We start from the raw sequence: 17,338 nt of genomic DNA, 5'->3' as shown, positions 1-17,338 counted from the left end.
ATTGATTTCCTGACCCATGTATAGATAATTGTTCTATTGCCATATTGTGGGGTAATTGTTATTGTGAGTCTTGTATTACAAACTGTATCATACCGTACCCAGAGGTTCCCAACCCTAGTCCGTGACTCAACCACAGAGTCAGAAGTTTTACTGACTTCTGAGTATCCGCCAAGGTCGGGATCTCTGAAATTGTGATTTTGTATCATTCCGTAGAAAACATGATGCGTCATGCCGGGCCAGGCTGTTGCCCCTTGCTGACTCATTGCGAGCAGAGCTGTGAGTCTCGGAGGTTTTATGCCCCTCCTTCGTTTGCCGCGACTTCAAAGTACGCCCTGACGAAGTCCATATCGCTGTACAAACCCCACTCGCTCCTCTATCCTGGAGCAGAGGTCAAACTGCCTCATCTTTTATGTATCGCTTTCGTCCATTGATTGTGCTGCGGGAGATTTATGAATACAGAGAGGCCTATTTCCGTATCACACTATAGCATATGGAAGTTTTTCCTCCCGCTCTTATTATTTGTATTACTCTCATTTTTATTGCACTTCGATTTGTTGGTGTTGTTGTGGTTGGTTGTGGCACTTTTCTCTCTCTCCTCCTGTTTTTGCCTTAACCTCATTTTATGAAGACACACGTTAATCCTTCATTTACAAGGCGAACTTCTCCTGTTGTCTGTATTGCCATGTGTGAGAGTGCGTGTATGCGAGGCTCCCCAGCAGAGTGTGAAATTGAAATTCTTCCCAGCAGACGCTGGTGTGATTGACAGAGAGGAGAACGAATAGCAGATGTGAAAAGGCATCTTTTGAGTCAAAATTTTCGACTTGATATTGCTTTATCTAATAAGTAAAAAGCTTGAAGCATGCTGTTACTACTTCTTGAAATGACCATTAGTTCAAACACGGCGTAGCACAGAACGGACATCTGATTACCTGTGACATTTAATCAGTCAAACGTGATTGAAATATATTTTTGCTGGATTAAAAAATTGGAACATTTTTCTCTTTTTTTATAAAAGGGACTTGCACTCTGAAGCCACCGTGTTGCACTGCCGTAATGCACATAATGTAAATAATGATCCAAATGAGGGATGGCTAGCTTGACTTCATTGTTACTTGTAGAGGCTGGCCTGACTGCAGTGGCTTTGCAGGTTAGCAAGTTCAGACAGTTTAATGTTACGTTAACTCTGATGCAGGTCAGACTTCAAGTAACAACATTTGTGGCGTTTCCCCCATCTCTACAACATTGACATCTTTTTACATTATTTACAATGGCTGCTGCTGGCTGGAAAAAAAAATCTAATATCCCTCTTCTTCGAAAGGGACGGAGGAGGCGGCATGTTGTCAACATGAATCTGTTGGGGGTGTGTTAGTGTGTACGTTTGAGGGGGGAAAAATGGAACGGCACATTCAGCAAGTGAAAAGGGATAAAAGGAAGTCTGAACATAATGGAAATAATTCACTTAATAATAGTAGGGTGTGTTCTATCCTTACAACATTGGGGAAGGCTATCTAAATTTTTATATTAATATGTAATTATTAGGGTTGTTCCGATCATTTTTTTTTGCTCCCGATCCGATCCCGATCGTTTTAGTTTGAGTATCTGCCGATCCCGATATTTCCCGATCCGATTGCTTTTTTTTTTTGCTCTCGATTCAATTCCAATCATTCCCGATAATTTTTCCCGAACATATACATTTTCGCAATGCATTAAGAAAAAAATAAAACTCGGACGAATATATACATTCAACATACAGTACATAAGTACTGTATTTGTTTATTATGACAATAAATCCTCAAGATGGCATTTACATTGCTAACATTCTATCTGTGAGAGGGATCCACGGGTAGAAAGACTTGTGACTTTGTATATTGTGACTAAATATTGCCATCTAGTGTATTTGTTGAGCTTTCAGTAAATGATACTGTGCCCAAATGCATGATGGGAAGTGGAACCATGACCGTGCGTAGTGCTACCAATTGATATATCTTCTCTGCGTTGGGAAATAAAGTAAGGTGTAAAGAAAAAGATCAATTGCTACCTTGCTTCCCCACATTGCTTCCCATGATATTTCTAATTGTAGGGAGAGGGATTGTAAGGCTTTAGCCAATTAAAAAAGAGGCTCCAAAGGCTGCCAAAATTCATTCTACTCATTTTACGCTGCCTCTTATCTCTCTATATAGATAAAATGGTGCGATTACAGATTGAGCGCAACAATGCTTGAGTGGGTTGTGCAGCGCCTGCATCAATTGCGTTAAATATTTTAGCGTGATACATTATTTAAAAAATTAATTACCGTCGTTATCGGGATAAATTTGATAACCCTACCTCAAGCCTAAACTAAAGACTCTGGATGAGTGTGACATATTATGTCTGTAACGTTAAATACAATTAGAAAACGATTTAATTCAAAAATATACTGTATATATATTAAAAAAAGGCGTGGCCGATATTTTTTTGCCGATTCCGATACTTTGAAAATGACGTGATCGGACCCGATCGATCGGATCGGGACATCTCTAATAATTATTGTGTATCTGAAGTCTATATATAATGCAAATAAGGTTGCTTAAAGTTGGGGGAGGGGGGCAATTTGAGCATCCTGAAAATATGGTAGTGGTATGTCCCTACCGTCATGATGCAAATCTACGCCCTTCCACTCTCTAGTTTCTTTTAACTACAGATTCTTAATAATAATTAGTTGGGGACAAAATCTGAAAATAATCGCTATAGGACTATATGGATTTTTTTTCTCTGACACTGGAGTGAATATATATATTTTTTTATTTTTTGTTATCGGCTTGATAAGGTCATATATTGTATTTTTCGGACTATAAATCGTACATGAGTATCACTCGCACCAGCCAAAAATGCGCAAATGCGCAAAACAGAAGTTGCACCGGAGTATGTCGGATTTTGGGGGGAAATTTATTTGATAAAATCCGACACCGAGAACATGTCATCTTGAAAGGCAATTTTAAAATAAAAATAGAATACAGAACAACAGCCTGAATAAGTGTACTGTATGCTAACGTTACATGAAGCGTAAACAACGTTAATGTAACATTGCTATTAAGATTGTTATTAATATTATTCAGATAACAATAGCATAAAGTAGCATAAAGAACATGCTAACCAGCAACAATGTTGTTGTAATTTCACACAGAAATTGCTCCAGAGTACAAATCACACCCCCAGCCAAACTATGGAGGGGGAAAAAAAACTGCGACTTAGTCCGAAAAATACGGCAACATTGGGTTTGTGTTTAAAATATCGATCATGAGTACCTTTGTTTGCAAAAGGAATTTCAGCACTTTAAGTGCTGCAAATTTTACGTTAATATTTACTCCGTATGATAATTCAAATTCTTTTAAAACGACATATGAAAACTCAAAACTGCAATTTCTGGAGAAATTACGATGGAGCTTTGCTGTGGTAGATACAGGTCTATCAGGTCACTTCCTGTTGATTTGGGGACATTTTGTGGACACGTCCTGTTGATATGAGGTCACTTCCTATTGATTTAGGGACTTTTCGGGGACATGTCCTGTTGATATCCATCTGGGGGACACGTCCTGTTGATATTGGGTAACTTCCTTTTTAATTTGGGGACATTTCGGGCACACATCCTGTTGATATCAGGTCACAAAATGTCAATGGGCTGTAATGGTAAATGGCCAAAAATCAAAAGAACCTGTTTTCCTGTCATTGACAATGAATGGGATATTTGGACATGCATGGCTGTCAATGGCATCCCATTAGAAATGAATGGGACAGTTTTTGGCGAATTTTTGGGGAACCGTACGTTTTTGCAAAATTCTGTATGCAACTTTTATGTCCCTTACTGTCCTGGAATTTTTCATGTGTAAATTATGCGATTTGGTCAAAAATTGTAGGACAAGTAGCGTTTTGAAAATGTTTTGTTTTTTCAACAAAAAAATAAACTTGTTTCCGTGCGAATGGAAAATTTTGGAGGGGTCATTCAAAAAATTCCCTGCATTGCACGAAAATTTTGTTCATTTTGACATGGTATAGTCGGTGACGGTCGGTCAAATGGTTTGGGGTGTGCGGCGTGCCGAAGAAACGCCATTCAAAAAAATAAAAGGAATTTTACTATATGGGCGAATTTTACTATTTGGGCCTTTGCCTTGCAAAGCCCCATCTAAATATGTTAAATAATAATAATTGAGATCTGACTTTGTGTGGTGTGGTATTAGGTAGGGTTGTTCTGATCATGTTTTTTTTCTTCCGATCCCGATCGTTTTAGTTTGATCCGATCCCGATATTTCCCGATCCAATTGCTTTTTTTTTTTTGCTCACGATTCAATTCCAATCATTCCCGATAACTTTTCCCGATCATATACATTTTGGCAATGCATTAAGAAAAAAATGAATAAAACTCGGACGAATATATACATTCAGCATACAGCACATAAGTACTGTATTTGTTTAATATGACAATAAATCCTCAAGATGGCATTTACATTATTAACATTCTTTCTGCGAGAGGGATCCACGGATAGAAATACTTGTAATTCTTAAAGGATAAATGTGACTCTGTATATTGTGACTAAATATTGCCATCTAGTGTATTTGATGAGCTTTCAGTAAATGATACTGCAGCCATTTAACTTCTGCCCAAATGCATGATGGGAAGTGCAACTATGACTGTGCGTAGGGGCACCAATTGATATATCCTCTCTGCGTTGGGAAAGAACATAGGGTGTAAAGAAAATGATCAACTATACCTTTCTTCCCCACATTGCCTCCCACGTTATTTTTAATTGCTGAGAGAGGTATTGTAAGGCTTTAGCCACATAAAAAATCCTCCAAAGGCTGTCAAAATTCTCTCTACTCATTATACGCTGCCTTCTAGCACTATCTATAGGTAAAACGGCGTCTTTATAGATTAAATGCGACAACGCGTGAGTGGGTTGTGCAGCACATGCGTTAATTATTGAACGTGATTAATTGAAAAAAATTAATTACTGCCGTTAACGCAATAAATTTGATAGCCTTACTTTAAGCCAAAACTACTCTGAGTGTAAGACATTTTGTCTATAACGTTAAATACAAATAGAAAACGATTTAAATAATATATATATATATTAAAAAAAAGGCATGTCCGATATTTTTTTGCCGATTCCGATACCGATACTGTGAAAATGACGTGATCGGACCCGATCGATCGGGAATTCTACATCTAAAGTTTGGTTAACTTACAGTAGATCTTTGCATGGTATGAAGCTATTTATACAGTAGTTGTTATTAAGCCTGTCGCAATATGCAATAATTCCATTTATCGCGCGATATATAAAAATGAAGGCGGTAATTTTTCCGCTGCGATTTATCGCCTCGCGTGCACGTGCGTGCGCGCGTGCGGCAGACATGCTGTTAAAAGTTCGGATTCCTCGTTACCAACTGCGCAAAATGCATCTTCGTTCCAAGTCCGGCAAAAACTAGCGCCGGAGCCAATCGTTCCCATTATATCCTGTTGTTCAATGTATACCGGTGTTCTGCCAAAATATTCTACAACGGCGAAACGTCCTACATTAGTCGATTTTGACACCTAAAGTACTACCGTGCGCTCTAAACTTGTTTTGTTTAGATGCATACAGGAATAAGGTACGAAAAAAATGCCTGCAGAAAATACTTAAATGTAGTTATATCAAATAAGGACGGTTTAAACACGCTACGTGACTAATGTGGTCAACTGCTTCAAAGCTAACACAAAAAAACACAATGGTTAAAAGTATGAGAGTGTAATACATGCAAAAAGTATCTTTGAGGCTGTGAAAAGGTTCTAAATAACTAAATAAAAACAAAAATAGTGAGTAATCGCCGCCTCTAACCGATGTGCGCATGCGTGTGAATGCATGCGCGCAAGCGCCCTGAGCATTGTGTAGGACGTTTCGCCGCGTAGTAAGGAATGGCCGAACACCGTCCGCATCAGTGCTCCGGAGTGACTGTGGACCATCTACAGCGCGCCGGTGTCGTTGACGTGTGGGCGCTCCCGTCAGGAGTGACATTTCACGCGGGTGGCTGTTTTTCGGCACAACGCCGGATATTTACAACCAAGTCCGCCAAAACATTGTTACCGACTAGGCTGCTACGAACAACCTCGCTTTGACAATAAACAGCTGACTGAAATTAAGAGCGCTGTGTCATATGCTGGTGTTGTGTAGTAATGAGCAGACGTGACTTCAGCGGCGCTTGTTAACTTTTTTAATGCGCGCATACACTAGATATCATGAAATGGCACTCTAGATGTGCTACGTCCCATGCCATTGGCTACGTGAGCACAGAGTGATTATGGGTTACGTAGTCCATATACTACATCGATGAATTCTAAACTGTCATGACTGAATGGAAGTTAGGAAGGCCAAATCATTCCATACTAGTGACTACAGATAATGTTGCAAATATTGTTAATTCAGTACGTGACACAGATGGATTCGGACCACAAATAGGATGTCTTGCTCATGTAGTAAACCTAGCTGCTAAGAAAGCTGTAGCAATCAACAGTGTGCCTTGCCTCACTTTACAAACAGTAAAGATTGTTCTCAGCACTATTGTACAAACATTTTCAGATCAGTAAGAAGTAAGCACATACAGTAAATATTATGCACTAAAATGCATGTTTATATGATGGCAATTTAATTTTTGCTCGCTAGCACAAAAAAAAAAAAAAAAAACGAAACAAAAAATATAATTGTTATATTTTTTTACGGAGCATTAAATGTATTGAATCGGATCAAAAATCGTGACCCCCGTATCAAAAATCGTACCGAACCGTGACTTAACTGTATCGTTGCATCCCTATGGAACACCATTGCAGAAGCTATGACGGGGAAAAGTTTTCATTTGCCTAAATGCTTAAGTTATTAAGTGCATTTTTTTTTTCTTTTTTTAACACATTTTATTTATTCTGTGGTGCTGTGCGGTATCAATATTGTTGTTTTTTATTGTTGTTATTGTAAATTGGTTAAAAAAAAATTGGGGGGCGCAATAATATCGCATATCGCAATAATTTATGATAATAATTATCGCACACTAATATTTGTTATCGCGACAGGCCTAGTTGTTATATGTTTTTAAAAAAAAGTCTTAATTCATCTTCAGTTACTTTTGACACGACTTGAGAGTGGAAAAACCTTGAGAAAGATCTATGCAATGTGTCGTAGAGTGTCTGCCCAATCTAGCTGGTGTTTATGTGTGTGGTGCCCTCGCCACTTTCCACCAGGACCCCATCACTCAGACCACCATCTGTTCCATGCCCTCTTATTGAACCTCCTGCCACTTCCTCTTCATCACCTTCACCAGGCAAACAAGAAACTGCACTATACACAAATTTAACCTTGAAGAAATTTGCTTGAATTTTCAGTATTACTTGTGCTACTCATCTTAAGAAAAATAGTTTTGTTTCGCGATGAGAGCGAATTGGAAGTGAACAAACACCCTCGAAGTTAATTTTCTGATATTCCAAGACCAGCCGCTTGTGTATGCATTCAACAATGTGAGCAGAGCACGGGTGATTTTGTCAATATTACAAGTGGAGGTTAGTCATTGAATCACATTCGCTCTGCCTCCAAACGGTGTTTTAATCGTGGGGTACCAAAACAGTAAAAATGGCTATAAAATGAAGCCCCCCCCCCCCTTCTTTTTAGTGTTCTTTCCTCGCACTGGCCATGAATTGTTCATCATAGCTCAAGAAGAGAAGACAGCTGCTATTCGCTTGTTATTCTCACGGCCACATTTTAAAGTCTTCTAATCTCTCCACTCTGCTCTTTTGAAGATGGAGCGTTTCGATTTCCTTTCGTGGGGGATTTGCCGTAGTTTTTTCCTTTTTATCCTCCAAATGAGAATTCACCCACCGGCACTTTAGCAGCAGGAAACCTGAAGGAAAACAAGCAGCAGCGATGTGTTTTTTAAAATTTATTTCCGGTGATGACTTCTTCAGCCGCCGACCTTTGTCTTTTGGTTTGTTTTGCAGGTGCAGAGATGAGCGTGTGTGGAGGACAAAGGCGGCAGAATTAAACGCAGACGGGGGGAAGATGCACGAGCTCAGACGTTGAAGCAGGTCAGTGGGGAACAAATGAGTGTCCGCAGTGTTGTAAATCTTACTTTTAAAAAGTAATTAGTTACAGTTACAAATTACTTCTCCAAAAAGTAATCGAGTTAGTAACTCAGTTACCTCATTGTAAGAGTAATTGGTAGGGGTGTAACGGTACACAAAAATCTCTGTTCGGTACGTACCTCGGTTTTGAGGTCACGGTTCGGTTCATTTTCAGTACAGTAAGAAAACAAAATGCAAAATATAAATGTGCTAGTTGTTTATTACACACTTTTGTGCTTTCAACATGGGAACATTAGCCTATACAAAGGTAGAATTGTACTCAAAAAGTAGCGGGTATTTAAAGATAATCCAACAACAATTTGCCTTTCAGACCCCACGTATTGGTCAGCTTTGTTTCTGAAAGAAGAAAACAGAAGTCCTGTGCTAAAGAGAAAAGCAATCCCAATGACAAAGATTTTAACATGTAGTTTACAAATGCCCCAATGAATCTTTTTTTTTTTTTTTTTCTTATGAGCGGTTTTCAAAAGCTTTATTGGTGGATTTTCTCAAGTCAAAGCGCCACACAGAAACTAATAAATTGTTTAAGCAGGATCTGTGTATTATTCTTATTATTTAATTACTGGTGTTTTAGCTCATTTCAATCTATTTTATTGGGCTATTTATTATGTGTTTATATTTCACAAATGTGATGTAGTATTCATTTATATTGTATATTTTACGTTGTATAACTTTAGTTCCTATGTGAATATTAGTTTCTACTTGTTTTATTGTGGTAGGAGGGTTTTGTATTGAACACGGGGCCGTGTTGGTTATTATTATAGCAGAGAAGACAGCAGTAAATCAATAAAGACAAGTCAACTGTGCCCCGATCTCCCACTCAAGAGATCTGATGGACTCAAAAAGTGGGTTACGATTGCATATTAGTTTGAAAATCGATCGGATCCACCGTATTTTTACACGAGTGACTTCCGTCCTGATCCTAGCTAGTAGTATTGACGCAGGAGGGCTGCGTCTTGCGTCAAAAATTGTTGGGTCTAAAACTCGTTCTTTAACTTATTTATCCAAGGCAAGCAGACAAAAGGCAGGGCATAAAGTGAGACAGAGTCAGAGAGTTGACGTTTTTCAACCTGCAAGCTGGGAGAGCCAGAAGACAGAGTTCCGCGACCAATGTCTCATCAAATTCTCTCTCCGAACTCCCCCGCGCTGCAGACTTTTATTGAGGGCTTGTTGATGGGTGGAATACAGTTACAACACTGTTGTCCAACGTGGCAGTATTCTAGTCATTGATTGAACAGTACTTCTTGATTAAATTAACAGTCACACTCCTGAGCAGGCAAGATATCTTTGTTTTGAACACACATTTGCACTCAAAGTACTGTAGCTTGGTGGAAAAGTACTGAGACGTTGTGTGATGAATCAACATATGTGTGTGTGTATTCATCAGCAGAATGTGAGCAATTACCGGTAAGCACATGATTATGAGCTAAAACTGTATTCTTCATAATAGCTTGGGAGTGCGCGTAAAATAGCTGCAGGAGAGCAAACTGGCATAATATATTTGGCATACAACTTATCTTACATTAATAAACTCTGCTGTTCTTTTTGCGTGTGTTGCGTTGAGCCGCTTCTGGCTAACACGCGGCCGCACAGCGACTGGTGTGCATTGGCTCATTGACTTTAATGCCCGTGTTTCACTGCGTTCTCGCGGCGGCCACGTTGTCGCGCCGTTGACGGTTCTGGGTTATACTGTCCTACCGTGTTGGTCCTCATTATAGTAGAGAACACGGAGTAAATATAATCTACAAAAAGAAACTGTAACCCGATCGACTCACAGCCTTGAAAAGTAAGGGTCACATTACGTTAGAAACTCGTTCGGTACACCTCCGTTACGAACTGAGCACCCCGAACCGAAACGGTTCAATACAAATACATGTACTGTTACACCCTTAGTAATTAGTTATTCAAAGTAAATGACATTACTTTTCATGTTGTACACATTATCATCTTTCACATCAAATATGTTTATATTAACTGATTGAAGCATAAAAACACTATATACAGTATTTTAGAACATTAAGCGTGGACATCGGGGACAGTGGCTCTTGATTGGCAGACGGGGTGGAAGAAAGGGGGGACCGGAGGGTGTGTTCCAATTATAGTGGGATCACACTCCGCAGCCTCCCCGGTAAAGTCTATTCAGGGGTGCTGTAGAGGAGGGTCTGTCTGGAAGTCGAATCTCAGTTTCAGGAGGAGCAGTGTGGTTTTTGTCCCGGTCGTGGAACAGTGGACCAGCTCTACACCCTTGGCAGGGTCCTTGAGGGTGAATGGGAGTTCGCCCAACCAGTCTACATGTGTTTTGTGGATCCAGAGAAGGGGTTCGACCGTGTGCCTCGGGGAGTCCTGTAGGGGGTGCTCCGGGAGTACAGGGTACTGAGCCCCTTGGTAATAGCCTGGAACTCCAGACTTATCGCTGTTCCAGCGATTGAGTCTGGCGACCGTCGGGCGGATCAAATCCCCAAAGGGGAGCAGCCACAGCAAACAGACAGCGGAGTGGACCACTCTGCGACGGGCGGACGTGACGTTGGTAAAGCGACAAGAAACTAGCGCGAACGGAGAATGGAGAAATTTATTCAACATGGCTAGCGCGAGACAGTCTGTTGTCAATGACTTGTGTTGATGTGTTTTTGGTCATTTAAAACTGATTTTACCGCAAATTGGAACATATTCTCTGCTCTCCCGTTCGCCATCTGTGTTGTTGTGGAGACGACTTCCGACGCGCAAGAGTGACGTTGCTCGTTAAGAACACGTCATGCAAATAATCGAATCTAAATGGACGGATGATTGCGTTTTCCTCAAGAGGCCATTAAGGAGCTGGTCCCAGACTATTCTCACAGTGTTTAAAAAATACAGGGAGAACAGTCTGGCCATGCCAGGCAACCTTGGTAAGGGCTGTTCGATCTCTGTAAGACCGGTGTCAGAGTTTGGTCCGAATTGCCGGCAGTAAGTCGAATTTGTTCCCAGTCAGGGTTGGACTCCGCCAAAGCTACCCTTTGTCACAGACTCTGTTCATAACTTTTATGGACAGAATTTCTAGGTGCAGCTGAAGCGTTGGGGGTGGGGATCCGGTTTGGTGACCTCTGCATTGCATCTCTGCTTTTTGCAGAGGATTTGGTGCTGTTGGCTTCATCAAGCCTTGACCTCCAACTTTCACTGGAGTGGTTCACAGTCAAGTGTGAAGCAGTTGGGATGAAGATCAGCACCTCCAAATCTGAGACCATGGTCCTCAGTCAAAAAAGGGGACAGTGCCCTCTCCGGGTTGGGGATGAGATCCTGCCTCAAGAGGAGGAGTTCAAGTACCTTGGGGTCTTGTTCACAAGTGAGCGTAGGATGGAGCAGGAGATCGACAGGTGGATCGGTGCAGCATTTGCAGTAATGCAGACTCTTTATCGGTGAAGAAGCAGCTGAACCGAAAGGCAAAGCTCTCATTTTACCAGTCGATCTACGTTCCTACCCTCACTTATGTTCACAAGCTCTGGGTCGCGACCGAAAGAACAATATCCTGGATACGAGCTGCTGAAATGAGTTTCCTCCGCAAGGTGTCCGTGCTCTCCCTTAGAGATAGAGAAGCTTGGTCATCCAAGAGAGACTCTGCGTCAAGCCACTACTCCTCCGCATTGAGAGGAGCCAGCTGAAGTGGCGTGGGCAGATGGTTCAGATTCCTCTTGGACGCCTCTTCGGAGAGGTGTTCCAGGCATGTACCACCACCGGGAGGCCCCGGAGACGACCCAGGACAAGCTGGAGAGACTGTCTCTCGGCTGGCCTGGGAACGCCTAGAGATCCCGCCAGAGGAGCTGGCTGAAGTGGCTGGCGAGAGGGAAGTCTGGGCTTCCCTGTTAAAGCTGCTGCCCCCACGACCCGACCCTGGAGCAAGCGGAAGGTGATGGATGGATGGTATTTATTATGATCAAATATATTAGTCTGTTAAGAAAACATAAATGTAAACTCCTGACCATTAACTAGTGTAAATCTCTGAAACTGTATGTTAGGCCTACTGCGCAATAATCAGAACACTATTCTTAAGGGTTCCGTAAAGTAACAATGCTAAATATTGAACATTTTTGAGTACACAAAGTTTGAGTGTAACCAGTCTGCATGGAGCTACGATGCGATCCGTCCCCCTCATCCAGGTCAGGATTTGCACCCGCACCAAACGACGCATCAAGCACGGCAGGCGAGCGCGCTGACCACTAAGCCAAAAAGCCCAGGATAGGAGCTTTAGCCACCAGTGCACCTCTTGAAGGCACCAAGAAGAAGGAGGTTTCTATGCAACGCACACAAAGGACCTGTGGTCACCCGTTACATGAGCACGCTACCTTTAAAATTCCCTGGTCCGTCGCCATTATCACTGTCTGTTGTGTTTGCCAAAGCATGCATTGAGACATCTTGATTTAATAAAAATTTTAATAAAAAGTTTTAATAAAGTTTTAATAAAATTTTACAAATTTTATTAAAACGAAAACATTAAGAGGGGTTTTAATGTAAAATTTCTGTAACTTGTACTAACATTTATCTTTTAAGAACTACAAGTCTTTCTATCCATGGATCGCTTTAACAGAATGTTAATAATGTTAATGCCATCTTGTTGTCTTGTTATAATAAACAAATACAGTACTTATGTACCGTATGTTGAATGTATATTGTATATCCATTTTGTCTTATCTTTCCATTCTAACAATAATTTACAGAAAAATATGGCATTTTTTAAGATGGTTTGCGATTATTTACCATTATTAATTTTTAAGCTGTAATTAACTCAATCAAAAATTTTAATCGTTTGACAGCCCTACTTCGAATACTAGGGGTGAGTTAATGTGATCGTTTTTGATGTGCGGACGCTAACTGATAGATGCTAATCGTTTGTGTGGATTGTTATTGCTGTATCAGCAGCTAGTTATAAATGCAAATTTGTATTGATGGTATTGAAGATAATTGATTTAATTTCATTTTTTTGAGTGTTGATGTACTGAGCAGCTAAATAAAGTCAGCAAACCACACGGACGTCTGACATCTTCATTTTGAAGCTTTGCTCGCTGTCTAGCCAGGACTTGGCTCCAATATCTCGGCGAGGACAGTACAATGACATATAATACATGTTTTTGGATAGTTATTTTGAGATTTAGGGGGTATTTAGGGGTATATAAAGGTTTAATTCATATTTAGACGGAAATTGGTGTTAACTAGCCAGCGTAGGACCGGAACTCGTTCGTAATCCGGGGACTACCTGTACTGATTTTAAACTGTGCACAACGGCAGTCAAAGTGTTGGAATCTTAAATGCACAGCGCAAAGCATAAAGCCTCAAAATTAAGCTGCCAAAAAAACGCCTTTCCCAGTTCTGTGCAACTCTTGTTTCCACCGAGATGGACCAGGAAGTAATGTTTAGGGCTGCAGCTATCGATTATTTTAGTAGTCGATTAATCGTTGAACTAGTTAGTTCGAATAATCGAGTAATCAGTTAAGGACCATGAAAAATTAAAATACCTGAGTTGAGCCTCAAACGGTTAAAAAATAAATAAATAAATGAGGCTCTTTGTGCAACAAAAGGACAATTGGCTAACTTTCATAGCAAAAGTCAGCTAGCTTAAATGCTTTAAAATTGTTGTTTTTTTGTTGTTGTTTTTTTTTACAATGCTCTTAATAAATGGTTCAGACACATATTCCCACAAACAACGACTAAATATACTTAAAAACTAAATTACGAATGCATAAAAAAAAAATAGCTACAAAAAAAAACTTTGCTAATGTTGGTCTTAACAGGGGGCAGCTGGATTCACCCATGTGAAATGAGGCAGACCAGAAGGCAGTGTATCCACCCAAATCAATAAAACTAAATGCAAACACTTTCAAAATAAACCATTACAACGCCACTTTAATTAAACGAATACTAGAAGCAGCAAAATTTAATTCGAATCTTTTTTTTCTAATCGAATACTCGAGTTAACCGATTAATCGTTTTAGCACTAGCAATGTTATGTTAAAATAAACCTTTTGGTGAAATATCCTAACTCTGTGTAATTCATCCCATTTTTGTTGTGTGTTGTTGTGAAGTTGGTCTTTAATTTCAAATGGCATTGAAAAAGTCTTACATTTACACCTATCGTAGGTTTTTCAGTTATATTAATAGACACACTAAATAGTAATAATTTGAAATATGCATTGTGCTTTAATAAATATGACATCTTTAAAAAATCCACCTAGAGTATGTTTAACATATACAGTACACATAATTTGTAATTACTAGCATAGTATATGTTAAATGAGTACAGGGAAATGTGATTGACATTTCCTCCATTTAAAAAATAAAGGCAAAATATTTATGTGTGAGACCTTAAGCCGAGTGGAGGTGGCAATCATCGAGAGATTTAAACAAGGTTAATGTCCAAGGAAATATCTCAGATTTTCAGCTGCGTAGCTCTTTTTCCATTTCACGTTCAGCCCTACAAATACCTTCATATTTTCTTGTGGGAAAGCGCCTGTCTGTCATGCTTTCATTAAAATACGCCGAGAATCAAGAATTAAAGCACACCTTATTATTTCAGCTGGATGGAGAGTTTCATTCTGTACCAAAAGTCAATTAGAACAACGCAAAAATAGTTTGCGGAGTCATTTTTAATGTGCGTTTGTGCTGTTGAATGAAGAAACTCCCAAGAAAATGAGGTCTTTGCTTCATTTTTGAATGTTTAATGAACTTTGATATGCTTGATTGTAAAGCGTTCCTTCCTTATCTTCACACTTCTCAACTTCATTATTTCATAATTACTTATTTGCTAACTTGCCTGCCTCTCAAAGCCCAATTTAAGATCATATCTGCATCTGCGGGGCCGAGGTTGACCACGCTTGGAGTCTTAAGCATTCTCTGTGATAACATCGTGCTTGAAAAATAAATTGCGTATTTTTGGTAAAGCGTTTGTCACCGCAGCATGTGAGTTTGTTAGGGGCTTTTTATCTTGGACAGTTTATGAAGTCGGAAGGCAATTGATGCCGCTCACTCGCCATGGACGCACATTTCACAGTTCATTTGGTGAAAACACTCGATCGTAAATCACCTTTACATTTTGTTTCTAATTAGCCCTCCGAACCGCACCGGGCTAATGTGGGGAAAATTATATGTGCGGTGCAAAAACGCAACACAAACACTAAATGACTCCCCAAGTGAATGCATTTGCATGAATAAGTGTTCTACCTGGATTGACCAAAAAAAAAACGGCAATTTAAAAATGCAGATTTTGGGAACATTCCTTTTGCATATGTTCTTCTGAAATCATTAACATGTTAGGAAACCTTTAGAAGTGTATCGCGTGGGTAATTTAGGGGGGTTGTATAACATATATATAATATGTATAATATATAACATATAACATTAAGCCAAAATATCACGGTTTCACGGTATTGCAAGTACAGCTCTAAAATCTGTTACTTTGAGGTATCTGGGTTTTGGAAAAAAAAAATCCATTGAACAGAATTTTTATTTTTCAAAATCAGCCAATTGGAACATAAGTATGTTAAGTTAAAATAAGAAATAAAAAAATATTCAAAATAAAATGAAAATAAATGCAGTCCTTTAGAGGCAAGGCAAACTTATTTATATAGCACAATTCAACACAAGGAAATTCAAAGTGCTTTACATCATATGAAGATCATAAAAATCACATTAAAAACAAAGGCAATCGAAATAGGAAATAAAATTATACATAAAAATCAAATTTAATCACGAATAGAATAAAATAAATACTACTACTACTTCTAATAATTGAATTCAGCAATGGAGATAAGCACAAGAGGAATAGAAAGCAAATAGATTGAAATATATAGACAGTTATTGATATGCAGTGCTAAACAAAAGCGTTTTCAGCCCTGATTTAAAGGATGACTTTAGACTTTAGATGAGCCATTTAATTATTTTCCATAAAAAGCCGTATGTATGACTCGTATCATGTTTACATATACATGTGCTTCTCAATTATTTTCTGTTACGCCCACCCCCCAAGGAAGACGTAAATGTTTCGCGCCCCCCAAACTCTGCCGCCACTGTAAATAGTATCATTTGTCTATAATATTACTATTATAAGTATGCCTCTGCCTCACATTGTATCCTTTTTTTCTATTAGAGAAAATAACAGAGATCAACTTATAAAGTATAACTTTATTAACATTGTTTTGTTTGTAACAGAAAAGACTTAACGCGCATCAATTTGCCTGAATTGAAAAAAAAAAGTCACATCCAAACTGTAAAAATACACTCAAGGTACATTTTTGACCATTTGATACTGAAAAATAAAATCAGTAAATAATAACAAATTCAAATTGATTAGAAACATTAACTCATGAGGACAATATGCAAAAAAATTTGACCGAAAAAACAAAACTGAATAGAAGAAGAAGAAGAAAAAAAGTGTCTTTGGACCAGGGGTCGCGTTAACCGAATATTTTCCGTCGTTGACATTTTTTTAAAACGGTGACGGAAAAATTGAAGTCCATCCGTCATTTTGACAGGTTGCAATTCACACCCCAGACCACAGGGTGGCGAGTGAGCATATTAATTAGCTATTGTCTCTCTTGATGCATAACGTCGTTGGCCTTATTTGGAAAAATGTCAAGGCAACTGAGTGTTTGCCTGACACGGCCAGACGGTTCTCCCTGTATTTTTCAAACACTGAGAGAAAAGTCTGGGACACAGCCTCTCGAGTAGGTACAAAATCAGTCGACAAATCAGATTTGTTTATTTGTGTGACGTGTTCTTCACGAGCAACGTCACTCTTGCGTGCCGAAAGTCGTCTCTACATCAACACGGATGGTGACGGGAGAGCCGAGAATATGTTCCAATCCGCGGTAAATTGTTTTAAATGAGCTAAAACACATCGACACGAGTCATTGACAACAGTCTGTCTCGCGCTAGCCATGTTGAATAAACTCCGTTCTCCTCGTATGTTTACTTCCGCGCGCAAGTCCCTCGTCCTGCCCTCGTCGCTTTGCTAACGGCATGTCTGCCCATCGCTGATTGGTGCACTCCGCTGTCTGTTTGCCTCTTGTTAAGCTTGTTCGGACGGAATATTAATAAAAAATGAATGAAAACGAAATACTATTGAATATGTCATTATTATCATTTTAAAAATGTAAGTGACGGGTAAAAATAGATTATGACCGGATTTTTATGACACTGTCAGTCAAAATGACAGACAACGAAAAAGTCTAGCGCAACCTCTGC

General features: G+C 39.4%; 1 protein-coding gene across 3 annotated transcripts in view; it reads left to right on the top strand.

Annotated features, from left to right (window-relative positions):
• The window catches only part of dlgap1b (discs, large (Drosophila) homolog-associated protein 1b), a 233,648-nt gene that overhangs the window by 74,375 nt on the left and 141,935 nt on the right, over positions 1-17,338 (top strand). For all 3 annotated transcript variants that reach the window (XR_009061613.1, XM_057824079.1, XM_057824078.1), the window contains exon 2: positions 7,991-8,077. The gene's annotated coding sequence lies outside the window, so the exon portion shown is untranslated. The remainder of the gene's footprint in view (positions 1-7,990; positions 8,078-17,338) is intronic.

This window comes from Corythoichthys intestinalis, chromosome 20, assembly GCF_030265065.1.
Source record: "Corythoichthys intestinalis isolate RoL2023-P3 chromosome 20, ASM3026506v1, whole genome shotgun sequence".
In the NCBI taxonomy this organism is placed as follows: domain Eukaryota; kingdom Metazoa; phylum Chordata; class Actinopteri; order Syngnathiformes; family Syngnathidae; genus Corythoichthys; species Corythoichthys intestinalis.
The sequence above is the reverse complement of the archived record's forward strand: the minus strand, read 5'-3'. Positions and strand labels throughout refer to the sequence as shown.